This window comes from Triturus cristatus, chromosome 12 (assembly GCF_964204655.1).
Source record: "Triturus cristatus chromosome 12, aTriCri1.1, whole genome shotgun sequence".
Taxonomy (NCBI): domain Eukaryota; kingdom Metazoa; phylum Chordata; class Amphibia; order Caudata; family Salamandridae; genus Triturus; species Triturus cristatus.
The window spans coordinates 357,110,314-357,134,639 of NC_140595.1; the positions used below are offsets into that span (position 1 = coordinate 357,110,314).

At 41.4% G+C, this 24,326-nt stretch overlaps 1 protein-coding gene across 3 annotated transcripts in view; it reads left to right on the top strand.

Moving 5' to 3' along the window:
* Positions 1-24,326, top strand: part of CDH11 (cadherin 11) — a 245,526-nt gene that overhangs the window by 142,651 nt on the left and 78,549 nt on the right. Inside the window, exon 2 of one of the 3 annotated variants that reach the window (XM_085639281.1) lies at positions 19,465-19,541. The exons of the other annotated variants lie outside the window; for them this stretch is intronic. The gene's annotated coding sequence lies outside the window, so the exon portion shown is untranslated. The remainder of the gene's footprint in view (positions 1-19,464; positions 19,542-24,326) is intronic. 3 annotated transcript variants of the gene reach the window in all.

The following is a 24,326-nucleotide window of genomic DNA, read 5'->3' on the forward strand; positions in this document are numbered from 1 at the left end:
TTGCTGTAATCATCATTTTAAGAACCTAAGGCCCCCTCTTAAAAACATTTTGGCCCTCATTAAGAGTTTGCTGTTAATTTCCAATACGCGCAGTAACTCCTATTACCGCACATTTCGCCATTCTGTCAGGGCAAACTTGTCAATATTCACTGGGGGAAAATTCCCAGTAAATTTCAGGACATGCAGAATGTGGCGCAGTATTTTCAGGGAACACTTTGGGGTAGATTTACAAGCCCCTTGCGCCACTTTTGCGTCACTTTTAACATAGGAAAAGTGACGCAAAAGTGGCGCAAGGCCTTGTAAATCTGCCTCTTTGTATTAAGTGGCATTGATTGCGCCAGATAAAGTCTGGAATCAATGGTCAACTCGTAATGAGGGCCTAAAGAGAAAATGAAAGCGAAGAAAACTTTTTGAACTGAAACTCCCTTAAAAAATTGACTCTTTAAAAAAAATAAAAATATTTTAGGTACTTAGGGGCAGATTTATGAGCCCCTTGCGCCACTTTTGCGTCACTTTTCCCATGTTAAAAGTGACGCAAAAGTGGAGCAAGGGGCTCATAAATCTGCCCCTTAGTATAGTGTAACTCTAATTAACTGCCATACAGAGAATATTTTATTGCAGCATGAAAAATGTAAACATGAGGTGATTACACAGAACAGCGTTGTCTATGGGAATCTAGCTGAGACCAGATTACAGAACCAGGTTGTGACAGAGAGAGAAACGGGTACATACAACGGTGATATTACCACATGATACCGCTAGCATTTTTTTTAGTTGTCCAGCTTGTCCTTGCTTACATTTCGAGCCACATGGAGAAACTATTTTCCCAGAATCACACATTTAGATCAAGTCGGTACCAGGCTCTGAAGATACCAGACCACATCTTTGTCCTTAATTTTTAGTTCTGGAACGCAGGCACGTTTCTTAAAGGGGAGCAGATATGTTGCGTCATCGAGCTGTGCTATTATGGAACATATACTAAAAATCACGCTGTCGTTCAGTTCCTCCAACCACGTGCTGCATAATGTCCAGCGATGAAGAACACCATGGGACTTTGGTAATGGATATGTGGCAGCTATATTTTTAATGTACTCGATTTTAATGTACGGGTTGCTATGGGCTGTTAGCAGCCGAGACACATAAAACATGCTCTGAGAGCATTCTGATGCTGACCATTAGCAGGCAGCAAGACAAGAATTGCATCTCATGAAAGGCACACAGTTCAATGAGCCCCCGGAAGTCTTCGTTAGGAAAGAGTTGAAAGCTAATGGATTCTGGAATCTTCTGTCACTTTTATATGGATGATTAATCGCCCGTGGGCTGTTCAAATAGTGAAGAAAGAGCAGAACATTAAAATAGGCGGAGATTTAGGGTAGATAGTTAACCTTTCCTGACAGTATCAGCTATCATACTATACTAGTTCAAGTTTGTCTTGGGTGATTCGGAAAAGCTACACTGTATGTACTTTTGTGTGTGTGCAGTTTTGATTAAGTGCCAAGACGGCCTAAGAACATGGGGCACTTTACATGAATACTTCATTCAGTTGCACAAAGTCGGATTTATTTTTATATTTTTTAGGCACGGTGAGATGAAGCGCTTTTTTATGTTATGCCAACATAACTTGATAAAGTCCAACAACGCATACCCAAAGGTATATCTCGGCGCTCAGCCAGCTCACAACAAAGAACCAGAGACCAGAACAGGCAAGATTTCAGCATTTCCTTGGATTCAGTGAAATCTGTGCAGCAACAAAAGTAGAGAGGCAGTTGATTCCGGAGAGTTGTGGCCGTAAAGGAGATGGCTCTACCACCGTATCTCACAGTGCGAACATGGGGGACAATCAGAAGCTTCTTATCACTAGATCTTAAAGTGCAGAAAGGCCGGTGTGCACTGCAATTTATCCTTTAGGTAGAGAGGGACATTGAACATCAAGGACTTGTGTGTGTGACACTTAGATCACACAACTTTGCTCATACAGTACCATAACCACTGAAGTATTAACCCGGCTCAGCCAAATATTCAAGACTCAAAGCTCTTCACCTATTTATGATAATTTACATTACATATTAAATGTCTTGTCATATCACGCTAACAAATTGATCTCTCCAACGGTATACAGTGGAAAAATGCTTGTCGAAATGTATTACTGTGTTACAAAGCATTGAACAACATAAAAACCTAATAAAAATGCTTTGAAATGAAATCAAGGTTTTATAGGTGAGATAAGTCTTAAACAAGACACGCTTTCGGACAGGAAGCCAATGAAGAATTCTCAGAATAGGAGCCGAGTGGGAGCCTGATGGAGCTTACATAGTAAGATGCCATTAACTGCCATAAACAGCATATTCTAAGCAGCTTAGAACTAAGGTCTGGACCAGCATTTTCCTGACAGAAGATGGTAGCCAAAGAAAGACCTCCCTTAGTTGCAAAACATGAGCCGCAAGTATCAACAATGAGATTTTTCATGGAAACACCCAGATGGTGAACAAACTGCCCCCAGCTCGGCAGGCCATCAGTCCAGATTTTCCTCAGACAGTCTTGAAAACTATGTTTCAACTTGTCAATGTCCTGCCCCAGCGAAATGATCAACTGAGTGTCATCAGCATAGGAGATTACATCAAAACCACAAGATTTAACAATCTGGGCCAGGGGGGCCACATAGATGTTGAACAAAGTCAGTCTCAGAGATGAGCCCTGAGGCACCCTCTTATTAATGGAGATAGTGCGTGAGTTGAATGAGCCCAACTTGATCATTTGAGTGCAGCTTTCGAAGATGTCTGCGAGCCACAGAAAAGCCTTGCCTCCGAAAACACTCACCAGCAGCCTGCTAATCAGTACTGCATGGGAAACAGTGTGAAAAGCAGCAGAAAGATTTAACAACACAAGCATGGCAGGAAAACCATCATCCAAAGTGTTGCGTGTAGAGTCCGCCAGCGCAGTCTCTGTGCTGTGAGCAACTCTGAACCCTGATTGGTCCTCCAGGAGTGCCATATGCTGTTTATCAACATCGTTTTTCAACATTTTCATCAGCATCTGGAAAAGTGTAATGGGGTGGTAGTTGGACAGACTGTTATGATCGGCATTCTTTTTTTTTTTCAATATAAGGGAAACCAGAGCAGCCTTCTACGTCATTGGAATTTTGGCCAATTCTATGGAGAGATTGAAAAGCAAATGAATAAAAAGGGTTATTAAGGTAGCAAGATTTGCAGAGACTCTAGGGGACAAAGGTCTGATGTTGAACCTGATTTGGTATTAACCAGTAACTCCCAAATTTGGTCGAAGGTGCAAGGTTGGAACCTATCTAGATACTGGATAGCAGATTTAAGAAAGTTGAATTAGACTGGGTCTTACTAGAAGGAAACTTCTTGTATATCGCTTTGATCTTGTCCTCAAAGAAGTCTGCCAAGGAGACTTGCCCCAAATCTCATAACATTGAGCTGACACCGGGACTCCACCAGTTTCCCGAGTATTAAAATGGGCAGTTCTGACTGTTAGGCCACATCGCCCTGGTTGCAGGTTATGAGCACAGATGTCATCCCAGGTCTGTTCTTTCTATAGAACTCTCAAAACCTGCTTGTGTTTGGGAATGCAGCAGAAAAATTCACACCAGTGATTATTTTTCTGTTCCAACTGTAAATGAATATCTTTGCAGGCTTGACCAATCAATTATTCATAAAAGGGATACTCCATAACGCACAACATTCCATTTTGCGCATGTAGCCCCTTTCTTAATTAATGTGAATGAAATGGTATGCCTCATGCCATGAAATGAATGAACTACAGAGGTCCTCCTCCTTAGCTTAATGCCTGTAAAAGCTGCAGTTATACTTTGGTCTTATGTTAGAGTCAAAGCTACCCTTGTACACTTACAGCATGTCTTATGCTGCCTTCTCCTGTACAAAGTGGATTTTATTTCAGAGAAAAAAGCTCACAAAAGATAGAAAAGAAATCACCACTTATCCACTAGACTATGCAGCTTTATAAAAGTGAACTATTTTAAGCTACAGTGACCTGAATTCTGGAATGAAAGTAAAGCAATTTAACTTCATAATGCAAATACAGGCTAGGGCTTCCTAAGTCCTCATTCTCCAGGGGCAGGAATTGTTGCATCATATATCTCTTTTTGACATAGCCGATTACGTGGGTATCACTAAACCTGGAATGCAGAGATACCACAGATTCCAAGGGGACACTGGGTGGCTCATGGGGAATGAGGAATTACAACAGATTTCACTTTGAACATGCCCAGATCCAGCTGTAATTTCTCCTTTACGTCTAGACCCCTACTCAGGCATTTCAGCAGTTTTCAGATGGTGAACTATCTGGGTGGGAAAACATCATGGTCCTTATTACGCGTGTCCCGGTCTTTTCCAATCCCTTTGCAGACTACTGTTTGCAGAGCAATCCTAATTTCAAGTTTTTTTGGTAGTTACCACATGCATCTCTATTTCCCTAGTAAATTTCGACAGATGAAACCTGCCAAATTTTACCAGGGAAAAGTGCATGGTAAATACCAGTACGTGTGGATGTTGATGCACAAAGCACCGAACTCCAGACATGATGCCTCATTTTAAAGGGCACAACTTGTAACAGGTGATAATCTTTTCACTGAGGTATCGGATTTTTAAATGTGCGATAATAATTGCTGAGGGTTTATCAGCATGGTAGTCCCACACCTCTTCGCAATTCCCGCTTCTGCTGGTACTCCTGTTATGTTATCCCAACTTTCAATATTTTATATCCACCACATTATAAGCAGTTTCACAGTGCTGGGAGGCTACACATGTAGAGCTTGGCATATCTTCTGAGTTGGTTTCCTTGCAGATGTTAAATATTTATCTCCATTGACTGATTACCTCATTGACATATCCAGCATAGAACAACCACTTTACTGCTCTCTTATACTCTCTAATGGATCTCATGCATCGATTTTCTATATGTGTCTTTTTAGGAGCATAGCCATATTATTTTCAAGATCTTTCCTATCACCTTATTTTGGCAAGCTCATTTCTTATCATTTGATGGAGTACTTGTACACTTGTTTTGTGTTTTAATTTCTTTTTGAATTAGGTAACATTGCCTAGTCTCCTCGATATATGTCTAAATAAAACAACTTGGCAGTCCTCGTACCATGTGTGTTTCTCTGCCTTTTTAAAATAGTGTTGTAGATCACCTGGAATTAGGTCTTCTGTATTATTTCAGTTGTTTGATGCCAGTAAGTGAGACGGTGCATTGCTGTTGAAAATATCATGAAGTTTCGTCAACTGGCACCAAAGATATAGGAAAGTCAAAAAACGCTTTTCCTATGGAAGCTAGGTCCCAACAATAACTACATACTGGCTACCATCAGTAGGTTATATATATATATATGCAGATAGATAGATAGATAGATAGATAGATAGATAGATAGATAGATAGATAGATAGATAGATAGATAGATAGATAGATAGATAGATAGATAGATAGATAGATATAGATATATATTTATATATTTTTTTTACGAACTATTCTCACAATATGAAACAGACTCCAGCACACTCGGGATAGCCGAATAGAGATTTATTTTTGAATCACGACAACCAGGTTATATATGTATATATATATTTTTTTAAGGCAAAAAGGTTTCCACACTGTTTACGGCCCCCAAGAGTATTATGTGTGGACCCCGGTAACATTTAAAGGGACAAGTTCCAGTTTGCTGTCCAAGGAAAAAGCATGCTCACTTCCAGCAGGTAATTTGTAATTTGCAGTCTATTGAGCGGCACGCTGCAAACTGGAAATTGTTGCTTTAAAAAAAATATATATATATATATATTCCAGATGAAACGAAGTGATGAAGAAGCACTTCATGAGCCCACTTATCAGGTATCAAATTCATTTATTTGTGCATGACAAAACAACGCGTTTCGACCTCGTCCGTGGTCTTGGTCATCTGACCCCAACCTGGCTCTGACCGCTTTAAATAATAAAATTGTGATTTTTTTCATCACGTGACAAGTAATAAACATAGAAGAAACATTTACAATTGATGGTGCTTTACAGATTTCCAAACGAAAATATAAAAGTTGAATACTTTGTGATAATGTTGTTAAGTTGTATATGCCAATGGCAGTGTGCACATTAAAGCGGTATAAAGGGGTTTCCTCTGTTGGTGAAAGTATTAGAGGGGACAGATCCATGGTCCTGTGGTCACTACAATACGCTAAGGATGTTTATTAATAAGTAGTTCGTACTGAAGCTGGTATATAGTACTTGTGTGGGTTTGGACTGGTGCTACTGTCTGTATACTGGTCTCATGGGTTCAAGGGGAAAGCGGAGTCCTATCTAGTGATAATGGCTTAGTGCTACCTGTATGAGTAGGATTCGGGGAGATCGTGGTATAGTACTTTGCTTATCCTTATTCAGCACACGGGAAAATTGTGGTATAGTACCCAATTGATCTCATGTTGTATTCACACTTAGGGTTATATAAGTTGACTATGGTGTATAGGACATGAGAGGGTGACTATCAATTCCTTCTTCTCCAGGTACACATAACTTTATTGAAGGTGAGTGATTCCAATTGGAGAACCCTGTTCAATGTTCCTGTGAACAAAGTGTAAAGTATACAGTTGGTACATGATTTAAGATTCACATTATATCTGCAACAGTACTATAATTAAATGCATCTTAATTCGATCTCAGTGAGATTGATGTCTATATCTTAAATTTTGCTTTTCTCAACAGCAAATCCCTCATATTTCTATATACAACCATATCAAAGTAACATCAATATGACAAATATATACGTATATATTTCCCAGCGTTTCCTGCAGTTCCTCTGATGGTCATGTCCACCTGACGGGGTCCGTGCAGAGCAGCGGGTGCAGGACCCACTGTATATATTATACAGAATTCATTCGAAAAACACAAACTCGTTCTCCAGGAAGATGCATGGTGCATGTCCCACTATATGTAAATAGCTACATGTGTCGAAACTCTTAGCCGTTTAAATAAACTGGGGCACTCTTCATCCTGGAGTGCAAGCTTGTGCTTTTTTAATGCATTTCCTATTATATACATATACACACCTTGTGAAAAAAATACTTACATTTTTGTTGTAAAGGCATGCGTGGTAAAGGTACATGCATGGTAAAAATGTGCATGGCAAAGGTATGCGTGGCACATGTATATGCATCCTAATGGTTGTGTGGTACAGGAAGTCCGTGGTCACGACCACGTTGTAAAGGCTGTTTCCCCTAGATGATATATAAATATTTATCAACATGATAATGAAATATCACCCCAAAAATGTAGTGTTTAAATCCTCACTTGCTTTGGCAGCACTTCTTTTTGCCCTCTTTCACCTAATTTGAATAAGATAAGGGTAAGTTAGAGAGAGCTCGAGCAGCTCTGGTATTACTACAGCAAACGGTGAGTGCTGTCTCACAGTTATCGCGTTTGCATCACTGATCATTAAAATACAGAAGACAATATATTTCAGAGAGTAATAAACTGATGAGATAAGACAGTGTAAACATTAAGGATTTCACACTGACCAAGGCTATGCTTGCAAAAGGCCATGCTGCAGCTTATTTTGTCGTGTATTTCTACAACTACTGCAATCTTGTGACTCTCTTTCTTTGTCTGCTTGCTTGGAGCCAAGCACTGCATGGCTTTCTTGAATGAATTGTACATGTCAGATCTGTATCGAATCTCTAGGGGGCTTTCCATTAGATAATCTTCAGTCTAGACTTGGAAATGCAATACCAGACACCAAAGCAAGACAGAATAGATCACTGGCCATTACAAATCACAGTAGTAATGCTTCCCTCATTGTGATTTCCACTTGCTGCCTTGAGTAACCTGATTAAATCGTTTATCAATATGTTACTTACATTCCCCTCCCGCACAAGGACATTCAACTTAATTAAAAGCATTTTAGTTCATTTTATCGTTTTACATCTTAGAGTATTTGAAGCGGATCAACACTTTGCAGGAAATATTTGAATGGATCGCTTCAGTCACATTCCTTTCCCACGATTACACTCTATACACACATGACCCAAGTCTGCAACGACGTATAGGTGACAGCTGTTGTTGTCATGGGATACCATATGCACACACCACATTCTTTCTTCACTGTCTTTTCAAGATCTCGAGATTATTAAGGGAAATTGATCATTGTTGTAGCAACACTACACAAATGTCTCCTTTGAATCAGCCACATTCAGCAGCCATTTACTAATTTACTATTCACTCCACTGACAATAGAAAATGCATTCATGACACAAACGTTGCCTCTTTTAAGTGTATCATAAAACATGCACTTTTTGTAAGCATCAAGGCTTTCCCGCTCTTAAATTTTTTATGTACATCGAATGCCAAGGCAGTCATTACAGTAATGATCAATAAACACACACATTGAGGTATGGGTGCATGGACGTAGCTTGAAGCATTAACTATCACAGGTAGGTCATACTGGCAAAATTTAACATGCATATCAGGCCCGGATTCATATTTTTTTTTTACAAAAGCAAAATATTCCATAATTTCCTAAATGCGAATATTTTTTACCCTTTTGCACTTTTTCATGCAATATCCACCCGGTGAGACTGGTTTGAGCACAGCAGCTCTTGTAGTAACTGTGGAATTAACTTATGCTATGCCTACAAAAAATGTTCTGCAGAAAAAAGTCCACAACTGCCACGTTTTGGGACTTTTGTATGTAAACTAAGCCTCCGCATATAATCTAATAAGAAGTGTCTTTTGCAGAATGCACTACATCTTCGTTAAAAGTATGTGTAAAGGGAGGAAACAGCTTTACAGTATCGCTTACCCCAATATATATTCTTTTGGGGGAAAAAAATAGATTTTGACAACAGAAGGCAAATTCTTTTGAAGCTTAAGCTCTCTATTCAGAATATCTCTGACCTCATTTAAATCACACAGCTGCCACCATGTAAAACAGAGTGTGATTTAAACACCTTTACCACATTAAGAATGTATGCATTCAACTACCACTGTATTTAGACTTTACCACATAGGCTGATGTCTGTAGTAGCACCTGTGATGCAGCAGATAAAGAATATATATGTTTTAGCATGTTTTTTGGCAATTATTTGAGGATGGACATGGAAATTATTTACGTGTTGTGAGAGACAGCAATTACTAGGGAAAGAGCATGCAAACCCTTGAACTTCCCGATCACGAACCTGCATTGTGAGGACAGGGTTAATGCTTCCTGTTGGAATGTTGTTAACGCACAACTTGGTCCAATGGCAGTTCACCTCACAATTATATGGCAAAAACTCAGATGTCACATAACTAATTATACCTGAACACATGTACATCAGCTAGTATTTTACCAAGTATTTTCTGCTTCTTGAACTTTTATATATATGAGAGGGACTCCTTCTGTGTACATGTCTGAGAGCAGCAAACATTTGCTGTCATCATTTTACTGCAGGTAGTTTCAGGAGTGGTCGTTGATTCCTTTTCATGTCACAAATGACATTTAAATCTGCCACATTTACTGAATTGATGGGATATCCCACTGATTATGGAAACTTACCAAGAAAGATAAGTTCACTGAGTAAATACATTGCAGCTGTTTTCAGAATTTCTGAATTACCTCTTAATGTTGAAAGAGAGCTCGAACTTCGTTTGTTTAACAGTGTATGACAATTGCTGAGTTATAATAAAGGACATATATTCTCACTTTTCGTAGTGGTGAAGAAAAGTGCAACAAAGTTTGTTTCCAATGACTAGAACACTCACAATGAGTGGAGGGACCCCCAAGACGTCTCATCTTATCTGCCGCACTAACTTTTGTGAATGACAAGGAAAGGTCGGAGGCTTTCTGACCAACATCCAATGTTTGACTTCTGGCCACCTAGTAGGCGGTCGGTAGTCAAACCGGACGGTCATTCCGGCTGGCTTCCGACGGGCTTTCATCTGAGTACGGAGATTGTCACATAACGTTCCTAATTTGCACTCTCCATAGTGTCGGTCTGATTCACTGAGTGACACATTCTCACCTACTCTGCAGATCAGGGTCACACTTAGGATGTGGAGGGAAAATGTGTGTTCCATTAGTACCTTCCTGAAAAAATGAATGTGATTTTCAACTGCACGCCTATTTTTTTATATAATGTTTTGCAAGTGCATTAGAATATATTGCACTTCTGGTAAGGCGGATGGGATATCCATCACGTTTTTGAAGGAGTAACCATCCACAAAATTTCTATATCAGTCACTTAGGGCCATATGTAGGAAGCCCAATACCGGTCGGTAACGGCCGATTTTCGGTAAATATCCCGTTACCGACCGGTATTCAGGCTTTTGGTGTGTAGGGGGCACATTTCAGGATTCGGTAATTTACCGAATCGGTAAAATTACCGATTCTGTAATTTTACCGATTCGGTAAATACCGAATCCTGAAATGATATGTAGGGGGAGTGTGTGGGTGTTGTGGGGATTCGTTATTTACCACCAACTAAAAGTTGGTGGTAAATGACGAATAGCAGGAAAAAAGCATTTTTTTGCACTTTAAAGTGTGCAATGTGGCAGACATACATGCCCTTAGGGCATGTATGTGTGCCACATGTGCACACATGCAGGAATCAGGGGTGCAACAGGGTGTCACTGTGACACCCTGCCACCCTTGATTGTGCTCCCCCCATTACCGAATCGGTATTTACCGATTCTAAATTACCGACCCATTCCGAATCGGTAAATATTACCGATGGATTACCTACATATCATTTACCACTTCATAAATACCGAATCGGTAAAATTCTGTATTTATGAAGTGGTAAATGTTAGCCTACCTGCATATGGCCCTAAGTAACAAAAAAATGGGCCAAGTTATGTACTTAAAGACTGTTCTTTAGTTTGAGCTGTTCCAGGAATCCAACATCAATTTCAAAACAAATATTACTCCTGTTGAGCAACAGGATCAGAGATCTGTAGTTAGCTTTTTTGTTTCATTGTGTATTCAATACTTGTGAGCATATTTTTTTGAAAGCCTAGAAGTCTCCTGTTAGCATGATTAAATTACATATTTTCCAAAGGTTAGAAATGTGATCTGATCCTCTCCAGCTGATAGCAAGAAGTAGCACCAACTATAAATTAATCAGTCTTTTCAAGATGTTTTCCACATGGTTCTGAAGTGGAGCTCTTCAATCTGAATGCACCCCCACTGAGGAAGTGCTTGAATTGTCTGCAGGGGACGTATTTGCTATGTCAAAGCAACCCTTATATATACAAGGCAGCACTAAACACAATGAAAGTAAAGGGCTTTCATGCTTGAAAAAGTTTTGTGCATGAACAGAAGCCAGATCATGTTTTCCTCTCTTCAATAAATATGTCATCCTTTTATGTGCGATTATAACAGGTCAATATGGGCACTGCTAGATGAAAGGGCTACAGCTGAATTCAGCAGGAGGGTGCTTGGAAGCATCATTTTTATTACTAGACAGCATCAAAGGTTTCCAAATGTGTCAGAGGCATATATTTTATTCAAGCTGCTTCATGGGTTCTGGTACGTTTAATAAAACAGACTTGGCGTAACACGCCATCGTTTCTCTATCAACCTCCATTTCCCTTCATCCATATAAAACCTGTGTCGGCTCTGCTCATTTGAAAATAAATATATTATCTTTTTTAAAACATTTGCAGCGAAAATACTTCAAATAGCTTAATTCATACTAGCCAATTCACAGAATAAAGTCTATTATTAATGTTTTTAAATTTCGTCAGAATCAATAAAACATAATTTTCAGATTTATGTGTCAGAATAGATCATTCCATCATAAATCTTTTCTAAAGAGCTGAGCTGTGCTGAAAAATGTGGTTCTTTCTCGAGACTACTCTTAGGCGGCAAGATCCTGATCCAAAAAATTTGAGACCAACTGCATGGTGGCCTTAGGAGGTGGGTCCAGCTCCCGACTGAAACCCAAGGTCGAGTCTTGGCATTTGAGTGGGCGGAAAACTGTCCTTCGACAACAAAATTACTGCAGTGGCAGGAAAATGGTGAGGAAAATTCTGTGCTTCTTGTCTGCAGCAGCAAGAAAGATAGTAGTTCAGGCCTTGATAGTGTCAAGACTGGAATAATGTCCTTTCTCATAGAGTGACATAGGGCAGGATCAACAGACTACAAAGAGTGCAGAATGCTGCAGCCTGGCTCATACTGAGTCTGCCTAAGCCTGTGTCAATAGGTGCTGCTCTCAAGCAGTTTCATTGGCTCCCTGTGAGACAGAGATCCTCATTTAAAGCCTTGTGTTACTATTACAAAACCCTGAATAACAAAGGTCCACATTATTTGCAACAGTTTATTAGATCTTATGTACCACCAAAAAACTTCTGATCAGCAGGGGAGATGCTGGCAATTGTTCCCAGATTTAAGAAAGTACGCATGGATGGGATCTCGTTTGGCTACCTCGCACTTGAATTGTGGAATGCTCTGCCCTTAGCAGTTCATCAGGCCCAGTCGGAAGCCCTGTTTAGGATAAAATGTAAAACTTGTTTTTTTAGCTCATGTTGTCAGGGGGTTTGATAACTGCATTGAGGCTGGTGGACACCAGCGCTGGCATGCCTCAAACAAGATAGCTATGCACTTTAGAAATCACATTATGATTATTATTATTATTTGTGGAAAAAATATATCACTCATGACAGAGACAACAGTGCTCTGCTGGACACCTAGGCATAAGGTTGTTTCCTGAATGGAGATCATCGACTGAATGCTCCTACCTGAGAATGGATGAACTCATCCAAAGTGGATGATTGGTGATTGATTAATAGAGTCTGCACTGTGTTCACATGTGTGTGTGTGTGTGTGTGGTAGAAAGAGTAACAAAGAGAGCAACATTTAGAAATGTAAGGATGGAAAGAAAGGGACATCAATTCGCACGTTTAGAACTAGAGGAAGAAAGGAAAAAGCAACAGAGAAGACACAACTGCTGTGGGTGTGGCCAGGTTTTGCACTCCCACTTGAGAACCCAAATTTATTCAGTGTTCCATCTGGCAGGCATAGCAGCACTATGATAAGCATGTTCAGTGACAGTGACCAGTTTTTACACTGGGCAGGCTGCTGGACACAACATTTATACATAACATTAATATGAATTAGTTTTATTATTTTAATAGCGGTTTTATAAGAAAGCTCTTATAACAGGGTATACTATTTGAAATCCTGCTTGATTATTTTGTTTATTTATTTATTTATTTTATTTGAAGGTTTTATATAGCGCAAACAAGACCCTTGCGGGTATCAGAGCGCTTTACATGACAGATGTTGGAAACAGGTACAAGCATAGAAAAATAAAAATATAGGTGATTCCGATACAAGGTGATTACTAATACAGACTAGTAATTATATTACAGTTATAAGTAAGTAATTCAAGTGAATTTAACCATGAGAATCGCTTTTTTTGAAGGAGGGAGTAGAAGGGATCAGTCTTGTTTCGGTGGGCAAAGCATTCCAGATCCTGGGAGCCATTCCAGAGAAGGTCCGGTTGTAGGTTTTCGTCTTGGCAAATCATTGTGGTTTCAGTAGAAGATTCCTTGAGCTCCTGGAGGCTCTATTACCAGAAGAGAGTACCAGTTTCTGAGCTAGAAAACTCAGAGTGTTTTGATGTAAGGCCTAGTGTGTCATACATGCGATTTTCAGATGAATTCTAGCTTCGAACAGTAGCCAGTTGAGGGCTCTAAGGTCTGGAGAGACTCAAGAGTTTCTTTTTGAACCTATGATGAGTCTCGCAGCTGAATTAATAGAGGCTCTTATCAGCTGTCGTCGATCTGTGGAGGCCGCATAGAGCTACAGCCCCATATTCCACTCTTGGGATTACTAGGGCTCAAACTGCAGTTTGAAGTCATTTGCTGGCAGGAAGGGTTTCAGTCCTCTCAGGGTGTTCATGTGAAAATTTGCTCCATTTGTGGCGGTGCTGATATGTGAGAATAGGAAGAATAATTCTTTAGATGATAGGGGGTTTTTGATCCTGATTGGGCGGAATAAGGCGTTGGGGTAAGGCACTTTACTCCAACTTGGGGGCTCATGATTTTGGGAGCTTACGTGTATTTGTTGGGCGCGATTTGAATTTTTGATGTGTGGGTATGTTCTGAATTCAGATTTAGGGCGCGCAAGCTTGGGTCGCTGAAGAATCAGATCGTGTAGAGTTTGGACGTCAGCTTTGATTTGTTGAAGAGATAGTAATATCTCGTCTAGTGTGGGGGTCTGTAGTGAGAGTTGCCATATTTAATGGATGGACTCTGGGTGAGGGAGGTGTAGTTGTGCCTTATATGCAGTTTGAGGGGGATTCGTAATTGGGATCCTTGTGTTGAGATCTTTCTGTGTGGTTATCTATGGAGAGGGGGAGTGTAAAGGCCGGGTTGAGGTGGTCTGGATGTGGGTTATGTAAGGGACTGTGGTGGTAGAAGTGGGGATAGAAGGGACGGTTGGGAGATCGGGCTGATGGGAGGTAAGGGTTATATGTGTGGTTGGGACCGTGTGATTATTATTGTTGTTGGGGGAGGAAGAAGAATGGGGAGATGAGTGGTGCCATGAGGATGTGTGATGATTGGCTAAGGGGTGTGAGTGGGATGTGGGAGTAATGGTGCGGGGAGACGGTGGGGGTGGTAAGGTGGGGTGAGGGGAGATAGGGCTGTGGGGAGTTAGTGGAGCCGTGGGTGTAGTGGTGGTGTTAGGGTGCAAATAGGGCTTATGGAGATATGTGTTGTTAACTCGGGTGTCGGTTAGGTCTGGGGTGGGTGTATGTGTAGGGAGGGACAGCTGGGTATCATGACTTAATGGGGAATCAGATCGGGAGTTGGTAATTAAGCTGTGATTGTGATTGGATGGGGAGGGGGTGTGTGTTCTTATAACTTTTTCCTTGATGAGAGGAAAGATGTTATCTAGAAGGTTTAGGTTGCGGTCTGATGATTGCATGAGGATGATCCCATTATGATAGATAGTGATTGTAGCTGCTGCTTTATAGAATAGGGAGGGGAGGATAGATAGCGTGAGTCCGTGCGCTGTTTTCTTCATGACAGTGACCGTGAATAGAGCCAGAAAGGCTTTTCTCCATTGAGCTCTTCTTTTAGTATAGAAGATTATGTCATTAGTATATTGCCCTTTGTTAATTGAGAAGTAGCGACCCGAGATTGGGGTTTCAGGGTGAGATTTTAGAATGTTGTGTTTAAATCCTTTAGCTGCTTTTTTTGTAAGGTTGGGGGGGGTAGGTAATGGATTAGGTGTGGCTGCCAGTGCGCTCCATAGTGCGGGATTGAGCTTGTAAGAGGGGGAAGATCAGGGTGGGATACATGCGGTGGTTTGCACTTTGGGGAAGAGGTGGCGCTTGGTCTGACGGGCGGAACTCTCACCTTTGCAATTGTTGGGTTAGGAGATGAGGATGTTGTCTCTGTTCTTTGGGAGCCCACCCATTTAGAATGTGTCAGTCCAAGATGGCCACCCTGTTTACTGTCTAGACCTGTTATTGTTATGTAGTACTCTTTCCTTTTCCATTAAGTGTCCTCTTGGGGTGAAGTCCTTTTTCTGTGTTTATCTACATAGTGGAGATTGGTCCTTTCTTTATTTTCCAAGTAGTGAATACTATGGAGATGCCTATGTTCTTTCTTACGAATTCAATCCATGATTAGATAGTAGTTTATCCCTGTTTATAGCTATGGCGGCCATTTTGAGTGGTTTGTAAAGGCAACTGAAGTTCTTCACCCGATCTAAGTGAATGTGATTCTAGAATGGGTTTCCCAGCTTTTGCCCATCAGTCTGTGGTAAACCAATATGCCCCCAAAGTCAAGAATACCTCTATGTGCTCCTCCTATTGTGCCCCGGTGATTGTAGTTCCAGTGTGGCAAGCGTGTGCAGAGTGAAATTAGTGCCAGGCATGTAATGCAGTCCTCAATCATAGGAATGAGGGTTGGGGACAGTCCTCAATCATAGGAATGAGGGTTGGGGGTCAAGCCCGGGCCTCTTAATCAAAACCCAGCCTACAAATGATCCACGTGGCATGTGCAGAGCCTGCAGTCCTGTCTGTTTAATTATATCTAGAAGGTTTTGGCCACATTTTCAGTTTGTTTTATTTTAGATTCTTTAAAAAAAGAATAATGGTTCTACATGATGGTGATCATATATCTCTGTTCTGAAATGTAAAATGATGTGAGCTGTTATTAACTACTTTTTTCCTTTTGGTAAAGCACTCCACAAGAGTGCATGTGTTTTTAAGCAGCCTCCCTTGTGTGGTTCTATCCCCCTGCACTTCGTACACGTGCACTTGTTGCCCGTATTATTTTCTCTGCCCCTCCACGTTGCTCTCACTCTTGTGTCATCTCACGTTACTTTCTCAACCATGTGCTTCTCCCCCAAACTCTTTGTAGCATTTCCGCCTATTGCTTTTCCTCCCCACTTGCGCTCTCCATGTTGCTTCTGTCCCCCAGCCCTCCGTGTTGCTTCACCTACCCATGAGCTCCTTTGTTATCACCCGTTCCTTCTCTTCAACACCCCTCCATTGTTTCCCCACCCATGCTCTCCTTGTTGGCCCACCCGTGCCCCCTAGGTTTCTCCCCCCACCTGTGCCCTCCATTTTGCTCCACCAACCCGTTCACTCCATGTTGCTCCCCTACCCGCGCTTGAAGAAACACCCTTTCACATTTAGCTTTATTTTAATTCCCGATCCGACTCAGCTCTGGAAATAAAAAGAAATAAGATGGCTGTATCATTTTGTAGGTACGCACATAAGTGGTACAGCATGGCTACAAAAGCATTACAAAAGTTAATGGGTCTTAAAAGTGTGAACTATTGGCTTTGGCAATGCTTGTTTCTTTTTGTTTATTTTAGCCAAACTGACCAAAGATATGCATTATTCATCGCTTGCTGTGGAAACCTTAGTTTAAATGAGTTCAACAAACAAAAACTTGCCGATTTAACTCTCCATTTTGACAAACGTCTAATACTGTGCATAATGGAATCTATAACTGGCACAGATTAATCTATGTCCCAGTGATGTTCACTGGGGAACAATCCATAGGTGAATCAGGCATCCTTTACAGTCAAGACTAACAATACCCTTCCAATCAAATTGCTTTGTGCTGGTTAAAGATGGACATGGCAGTTAGGATGCGATATAGAGTATTGTCTTTGATGACGGTTAGGAGTGACATATGTTTTCTTGTGTTGGTTGAATTAAGGAGGATAAGAAATGTCTTCCCATGCATTTAGTGGCTGTGTCCCAAAGGAGGCTGAAGATCCCATGTTAAATGTTGTTGGGGTATCTCACAGAGGCCCAGTTGAGGGGATCAGAGATTTCAATTTTGAAGGTAGATCTAGATGAAGCAGGTTTGTTGATGAGTTTGAATTTGTGTGAGTCACAATAGTTCTAAGAAAATGTTCTTGGAGAGTGCAAAACCATGTGGACATGTAAATAAATATAAGTATAACTCCTCTCTTCTGTGAGTGATCGTTAGTTTGGAAAAAGTACTCTGATGGATCTAGAACAGTGATTCTTCACCTTTTGACTTCTGAGGACCCCACATACATCATTACTGGAATCCGAAGACCCCCACTGAATCCTAATTGGAATCTGGTAACCCCCACTGAGTCATTTTTGGAATCCGTGAACCCTGGCCTAAGCAATTTTGATGATTTGATCCCCAAAACAGTGCACAAAAATAAAAACAAATCTCTTAAACAAATATGCATATGGGGCCACATGTACGACCATTTACTTTTGCGACTCGCATTTTGCAAATTTTAGTGACTCGCAATTTGCAAGTTGCAAAAGAAAATTTATTAATGTTTCTCAGACACATTTTGCAATTCCCAGTGGGGTCTCAAAATGACCTTCCTCATCAATATTCATGAGGCAAGTCGCAATTTGTGACCCAAAGGGAATGGGCAATAACACAGGGATGGTGGCCTGCTGGGTACAGCAGACCCTGATGTCTGTATTTGTTTCTTGAATAAAGCAACTTTTTCTTTTTTCTATGCTGCCGTTTTCCTTAAGATGAATAAATAGGGAATTAAGGTCAAAGCAGAGTTGCTTAAGCTTCAGCTCACAGTTTCAATTCCTTCAGTGATCTCTCATTTCATCAATGTTTCGCAGTTTTCTTTTAAGGACGAGTTATTCATTGGTACACTGTGATTTACTGTTATACTGAAAACAACAGTTCACATTTCAAACTCGTTCAGCGATGCTTCAACCTGTACATATTTTGCAGTTATATCTTCAAGTGGAAGAACAGCTCGTTGGTACAATAGTGTCTCCGAAACCTGCAGTTCATGGGATATAATTTCACAAGCAGTGCCTCAGCCCTTAGATAGCGTGCCGTTGTTTCTTTATGTTGAAAGATTGCTCAGGGATAGAATCTTTTCTCATATCAATTTTTATATTCTTGTCGCGGGTATCGCTGAAACCTGCAGTTCACAGTTTCCAATCCCATGCCATCCATCAGATAATCTTGTGTCTGGCATCTCTGGGACATGCAGTTCATTGGGTTCAATCCCACCAGTTGTGCCTCAACCTTTTCATGCTCTGCAGTCTTTCCTTTAAGTTCCAGGATAGCCCAGGAGTATAATCTCAACTTGTATCACTAAAACCAGCAGTTCACAGTTTCCAATCCCATGCCATCCATCAGATAATCTTGTGTCTGACATCGCTGGGACATGCAGTTCATTGGGTTCAGTCCCACCAGTTGTGCCTCAACCTTTTCATGCTCTGCAGTCTTTCCTTTAAGTTTCAGGATAGCCCAGGAGTATAATCTCACTTTGTATCACTAAAACCAGCAGTTCATGTGTTCGAGTCCCACAAGAGGTGCCTCAACCCCTAGATAATGTGAAGTGGTTCATTTCAGTGTAAGGGAAGTTAAGGTATAGCCCTGTCTCTGGTATCATTGAACACATTTACAGGTTCCAGTCTCCCCTGCAGGGCCTCAATCCTTTGTACAGTTTTCTCTTTTGAGAAAAGTAGATAAATAATATAACCTAGTATTGCTAAAAAGTACTATCAGGATTTGATAATATTTTACCTAAACTCATCTAATTTATTGCAATTTATTTTTTTCAAATATTGTATTTTAAACGTCTCACTAAATTAATACCTCACTGTTTTTTTTTGATGTGGATAACTTTTACAATCTATTTCTCAAAGTCCAGCCCTTATTTCCAATACCCGAAAGGGAGCGTGCTTGCCGCTGCCAATGCTTCTTTAACTCCACATGTAAGTTGCTTCTCTTCCGGCCCATCACCCTCCACCACTTACACAATGGAATGTATTTTTCATATTTTGAAAGCATTATGTTGTGTCATTGCTGCCTATAAAGACTTATATGCGATTTTCATACACTCTGCAATAGTGACAATGACTATTTACTGTGTAATCCTCTTGTGTATTGCTTGCAGTCTTCAAATAACAGCTTCAGTGGTCATGCATTTTAATAAGTCTGAATTCTCACATTTTGTTTGGTTTTCAGCACAATTCATATTTAGAAACAAGACATTCTGTGCCATATGCTTCTAAAGTGGATTTCCCCTGGGGCAAGACAGAAATGTAAGTCTGCATTCACAGGCATTTTTCATTTCCTAAGCCTTCTTAATGCCAGTCTCTGAAGCCTGCTGTCTATGTCTTCAAGTACCTAATGTTGTACTTAATCTCATTATGCTCCTTGTCTTAGTGTAGGATGTGGCTGGCAATGAATCTGTTCTTGAATAATACAAACACAAAATGAATGTGGCATAAAAGGTCTTTGTGTGGGGGAGCTGTGAAATAACATGCTTTTGGTTTTCTTTGGTGTTTGTTCCTTCTCACATATGTTTTATTCAGGAAAAAAAACAATTTCGCAAAAGCTGCTGCCAGATTCCTTTCTGTTACAAGTTTGCTACTTATCCTCAAGGGTGCATTGTGCCTTAAAAGGATGCTTGCGGCCGGCACTTGCGCTCAGCTCCACAAGAAATGCACACGAATACAAATGGGCGCGTAGTGTAATGTTTATGTTCCATTGGCCAAAATCCAGACCTGAAAGTAGTAAAGATGTCTTTCTTAGGCAGTCTATAATATATTATTGTCTTATAGCCTGCTGCTGAGGGCTATACTGGTTGTTAAAAGCCTGCATCCTGAGTTATAGGCTCGTACCGCAAGTGATGGCCTAAAATGATGGAAAGTGTCTTTAAAAACAGAGGCAGAAGGGTTATAAGGCTATTAGAACATTCCACCGCTGAAAGTAGAATGTTTTAAACTAAAATGCGTGAAACAGAAAGACAATTATTGAAATGCTGTAGCAGATGGCCACACTGGCCAATATTAGCCCTGGGCCACTCCACTGTCTTCTGTGGAGCTGTCAACATTCCAAAGTTCTAGTATAAAACCACATTGCCATTAACCTACATCTCACACTATTCTTCTGTGAGTACCAACTCCTAACAGAACTATTTTCTTTTCCTAGCATTATATTTCTCTTCTCAATATCTGCCTTTAACCCCTTCGATGCGCGTGACGGAGTGGTTCCGTCACACGCGTCGGTCACGCTGTGCGGATGACGGAACCACTCCGTCACGGCCCCGCCCGCGCAAGAACCCTTCAGCACAGCGCGGTAATCCGCGCCGCGCTGAAGGGGTTAACTCACTGTAGCTCGGTAGTTGTGTCAGCCTGAAGGCATCTTCATCCCCACCTCTGTCATAAAATTTTCTGAAGTTGTACTTGAAAATCACCAGGAATGTCCTGGTTCCTCAGTAAGACAAGTTCACCCCACTTCAAAAGGGCGAATGGTCAGGTATCAGCATAGCTATGCTATTATTAATATCCTCACAAACTCTTCTACATCCTATGTTATATCCATGTTGTAGCTGTTATTGTCTACAGACTGTTGCCAGACCCAGAAATGGAGCTTGTCAAACCACAGAAAATTATTCACTTTTACCCATCTTTTATAATTTGTAAATCCCTATTTTTTGATTAATTGCGCCACAATGGAGGCCCCAAAAATATTTTTTCCAAGCTTAGTGTTAAAAAATGTTCTGTCCCTCCTTTGACGTGCTGTCCTTCAAACGTCCTCATTATGACTGGCCCGGTTAATTACAATATGTGCGATAACTGCTGTTACCTCACATGTCGCAATTATGATCTCTTGTGATAAATATAAGCAGATCAAACTTGTCGATATTTATCGAGAGGAGCAAAACATGGTATCTACTGAAACATGCAGATTTTGGAGCATTAAATAGTAACAATAACATGCCATTCCCCAAAATGGAGTGGTATTTATCGCACCCATATAAATTCCAAATCAGCAGAGCTGGATGTTTTCAAGCGACACATATTGCACCAATTTCTGGTCAGGGGTGGCGGGTACCAGGTAGATACTGCTTAGCGTCAGGACACCCTTGGGTAGCAGTGCGCTTTATAAGCCTATATAACATAACATAACAATTTAATCACAGTGGGATAAATTGTTTGAGACTGGTATAACCCGTTTCCAGCGCACTTCCTACATGCTTCACCATCAGAAATTACAAGTTAGGAGCAATGAGGTCCGTTTCTGCTCCACGGCGTGTTGATGTTTTCAAGATCCTTAGGTTTTACCAAGCATCCTAATCATTCCACTTGCTCCAAACAATGTTAAATTTAACATAGTCACAAAAAAGTGGAATTCCAAGGATGTCATCTCAGATGAAGGGACATGCTAATCCCAGAAGATGCACAAGCTTGGCACCCATCAGACGCTACAGGGCTGCCATCTTTATGGAAACTAGCCGTGCTTGAGCACCTATGGCCGCAACCGTGCTTGAGTAACTAAGGACATCCACGACACATTAGAACACCTGCACTAGGCATGTCATACCAAAGACCATAATGCTAAAGGAAGGGGCTGACAGTCCTCAGTAGAGAAGCTGTTGGGAGTTCAGCCAGTGGAACTTGGACATTTGAACTTGCGTGATCGTGGAATTATCACTGATTTGCCTGGGTCTAACTTAAGGTACTGGCAAAAGTAGGCATTGCTTAGAAACAGATGGAACTCTGGTTTCAAGCAATATATTAAATGAGGACACTTACAGTTCTGGTACTCTTAGATTCTTTCAAGGGCGTTTAGCATAGCACCAAAGAAGGTTGCAGGCCCGAAGGTGTTCTCTCGCATGAGTGTTTCCAGGCCTAGATGTCAGCTTTATGTCATGTACTGGAGCGGGTCCTGGTACTTGGAACCTTGATAGGAAGGAGTGTTCAAACCGGCAGCCATTTCCATCACTCTATATCGCCTTGTAATTATGCGATTTTTCCTGTTTTTGTATTCTTATGTGATGTCGACATTGCTTTTATGTCCTTCCTTACATCCCTTTTGTAAAGCGTTCTGATATCCTTCGAGATCTTGTTCGCGCTATATAAAACTTGATAAATAAATAAATTGTGCTATACATAGCAGAGGTTACTGTTACACAACTGAGTGGCACTCAAAATATTCTCTGACGAAGTAATATTCAGCGTGGCAAGGGCCTAACACACAGATATATGCCACCCAACACACACTTTCCCAACTCCCAAACTCTCCACTGCCAGATTAGTTGCCATCTTCTATGCCCTCCCTTCAATTTTCTTTCAAACGAACGCCCCGAACAACGTCCCGCCCCGCCAGCACCAGAACACCTCGGATACCTCTCTGCAGTAAGCCCACACCATCAACACTCTCTAGGTAAATACGATTCTAGGCACCCCTTTTCACCACCATCTCTTCCATCTCCATCCTGTAACACCACTCTCAGTCCCTCCTCCCCTCCTACGACACTAGCATCATCGATAGCACCAGCCCCCTTCACGTGGTACTTTCAATGGCACATGTTGGGTGAAAATTGAGTTTATTGAACACTTCCTATTCCATTACGGTCTAATATTCCCTTTGGGGTGACATATAAAGAAATTTAAAAAAATGCAAATGTATTTTGATACAAAGCTAGTACCTCTAGACATGGCATTCTGTACCTGCTTTTTGGAACAAGATTAACACTGATGAGACTGGACGCAGCATCAACTTTCAAGCTACCTTGTGTCAGACTAACAAACCAACTTTTTGATACATTAATGCATTCACTATGGAGATTTGCGTGCTAATTCATGAATTATTTGGTTTATGTAAAGCGCCTACATGGGGTGTCACTGCACCTTTGGGCGCTTTGGGACACTATACACATTTATATAATGTCAGTCACTCGGTAGGGGGAGCAATGTGTTCCGGTAAACCGCTTCTTTCATACAAACAGAAAAAAATTGATGGTTCAGTGGGTTAATGCACCTGCTGGAGCGCTTCTATTTATAAACAAGGACAGTTACAGAGTGCGGCTATTGGTGGTTTTGGGTGGAAAAGAGGGAGAGGAAGCTTAACATAGGTTTGACAGAAGTAAAAAAGTGGTTTCAGAAACAAATTTTCAGGACTTATTTCCATTTCCAAAACACAAAACACAGATATTTTAAGACAAGCAGTGTTTTAATGTCCCTTAAATCGTGTTCAATGAAAAAAAAATCGAAAAAGTTACTGTGCATTGTTTTGTTTCCGGAGGTTGCATGGACCATTCCATGCAGACCTCCCAAGTACCGGGTATTTTGAAAGAATACCCCATTATGTCAGAACATGATGCGAGGGCCGTGGCCTAATGGGAATATAATAAATAGCCCGAGAGCCCGTGTTTCATGCTGAAAACGTAATGGTTAATGCTGGTGTGGTCTGCATTATTTATGGCTTACTAATGAGCCTATACACACAACAAATTGCCGACTAAGGTGATGGTCTCCCACCCGTGCACCACTCTGTCTTTTCTCAGTGCTCCCTTGTCGGATGGTGTGCAGCGGTCCCTGTTCTTTCTGCGGACCCACAGGGTGGCACCTGCCCCACCCTGCTCCATTTCCTGTGACCGAGGACGCAGCTGCTCGTGCTGCTTTGGCCAGGGCCGGACTGGCCATAGCGGGCACCGGGCGTTTCCCTGGTAGGCTGCTAGGGTGGGGGCCGGTTTTGGGCCCCTGGGGGGCCATTTTTGTCGGGGGTAACAAATCGGCCGGAACCAGCCCTCGCAAACTGCTCAGCTGCACTCCCCCTCACCCCAGGGGGGCCGGCAGAGCAGTTTGCCAGGGCCGGTTTCTGCTCCCAGTCCGGCCCTGGCTTTGGCATGCTGCAATCCTGTCACTGTCACGCTGAACTCCCCAGGAGGTGTGCCGGTCCCATGGTTCGGTCGTCCCGGCCCCCAAGTGGCAGCCATGTTAATCCTGAAAGGGAGCAGGCGTGGGTTTGATCATTCATCTGTGTTTGGCTGGGTGAGGTCTTACGGTGCTGTGCTGCCCCCTACAGAGACTTTCTAA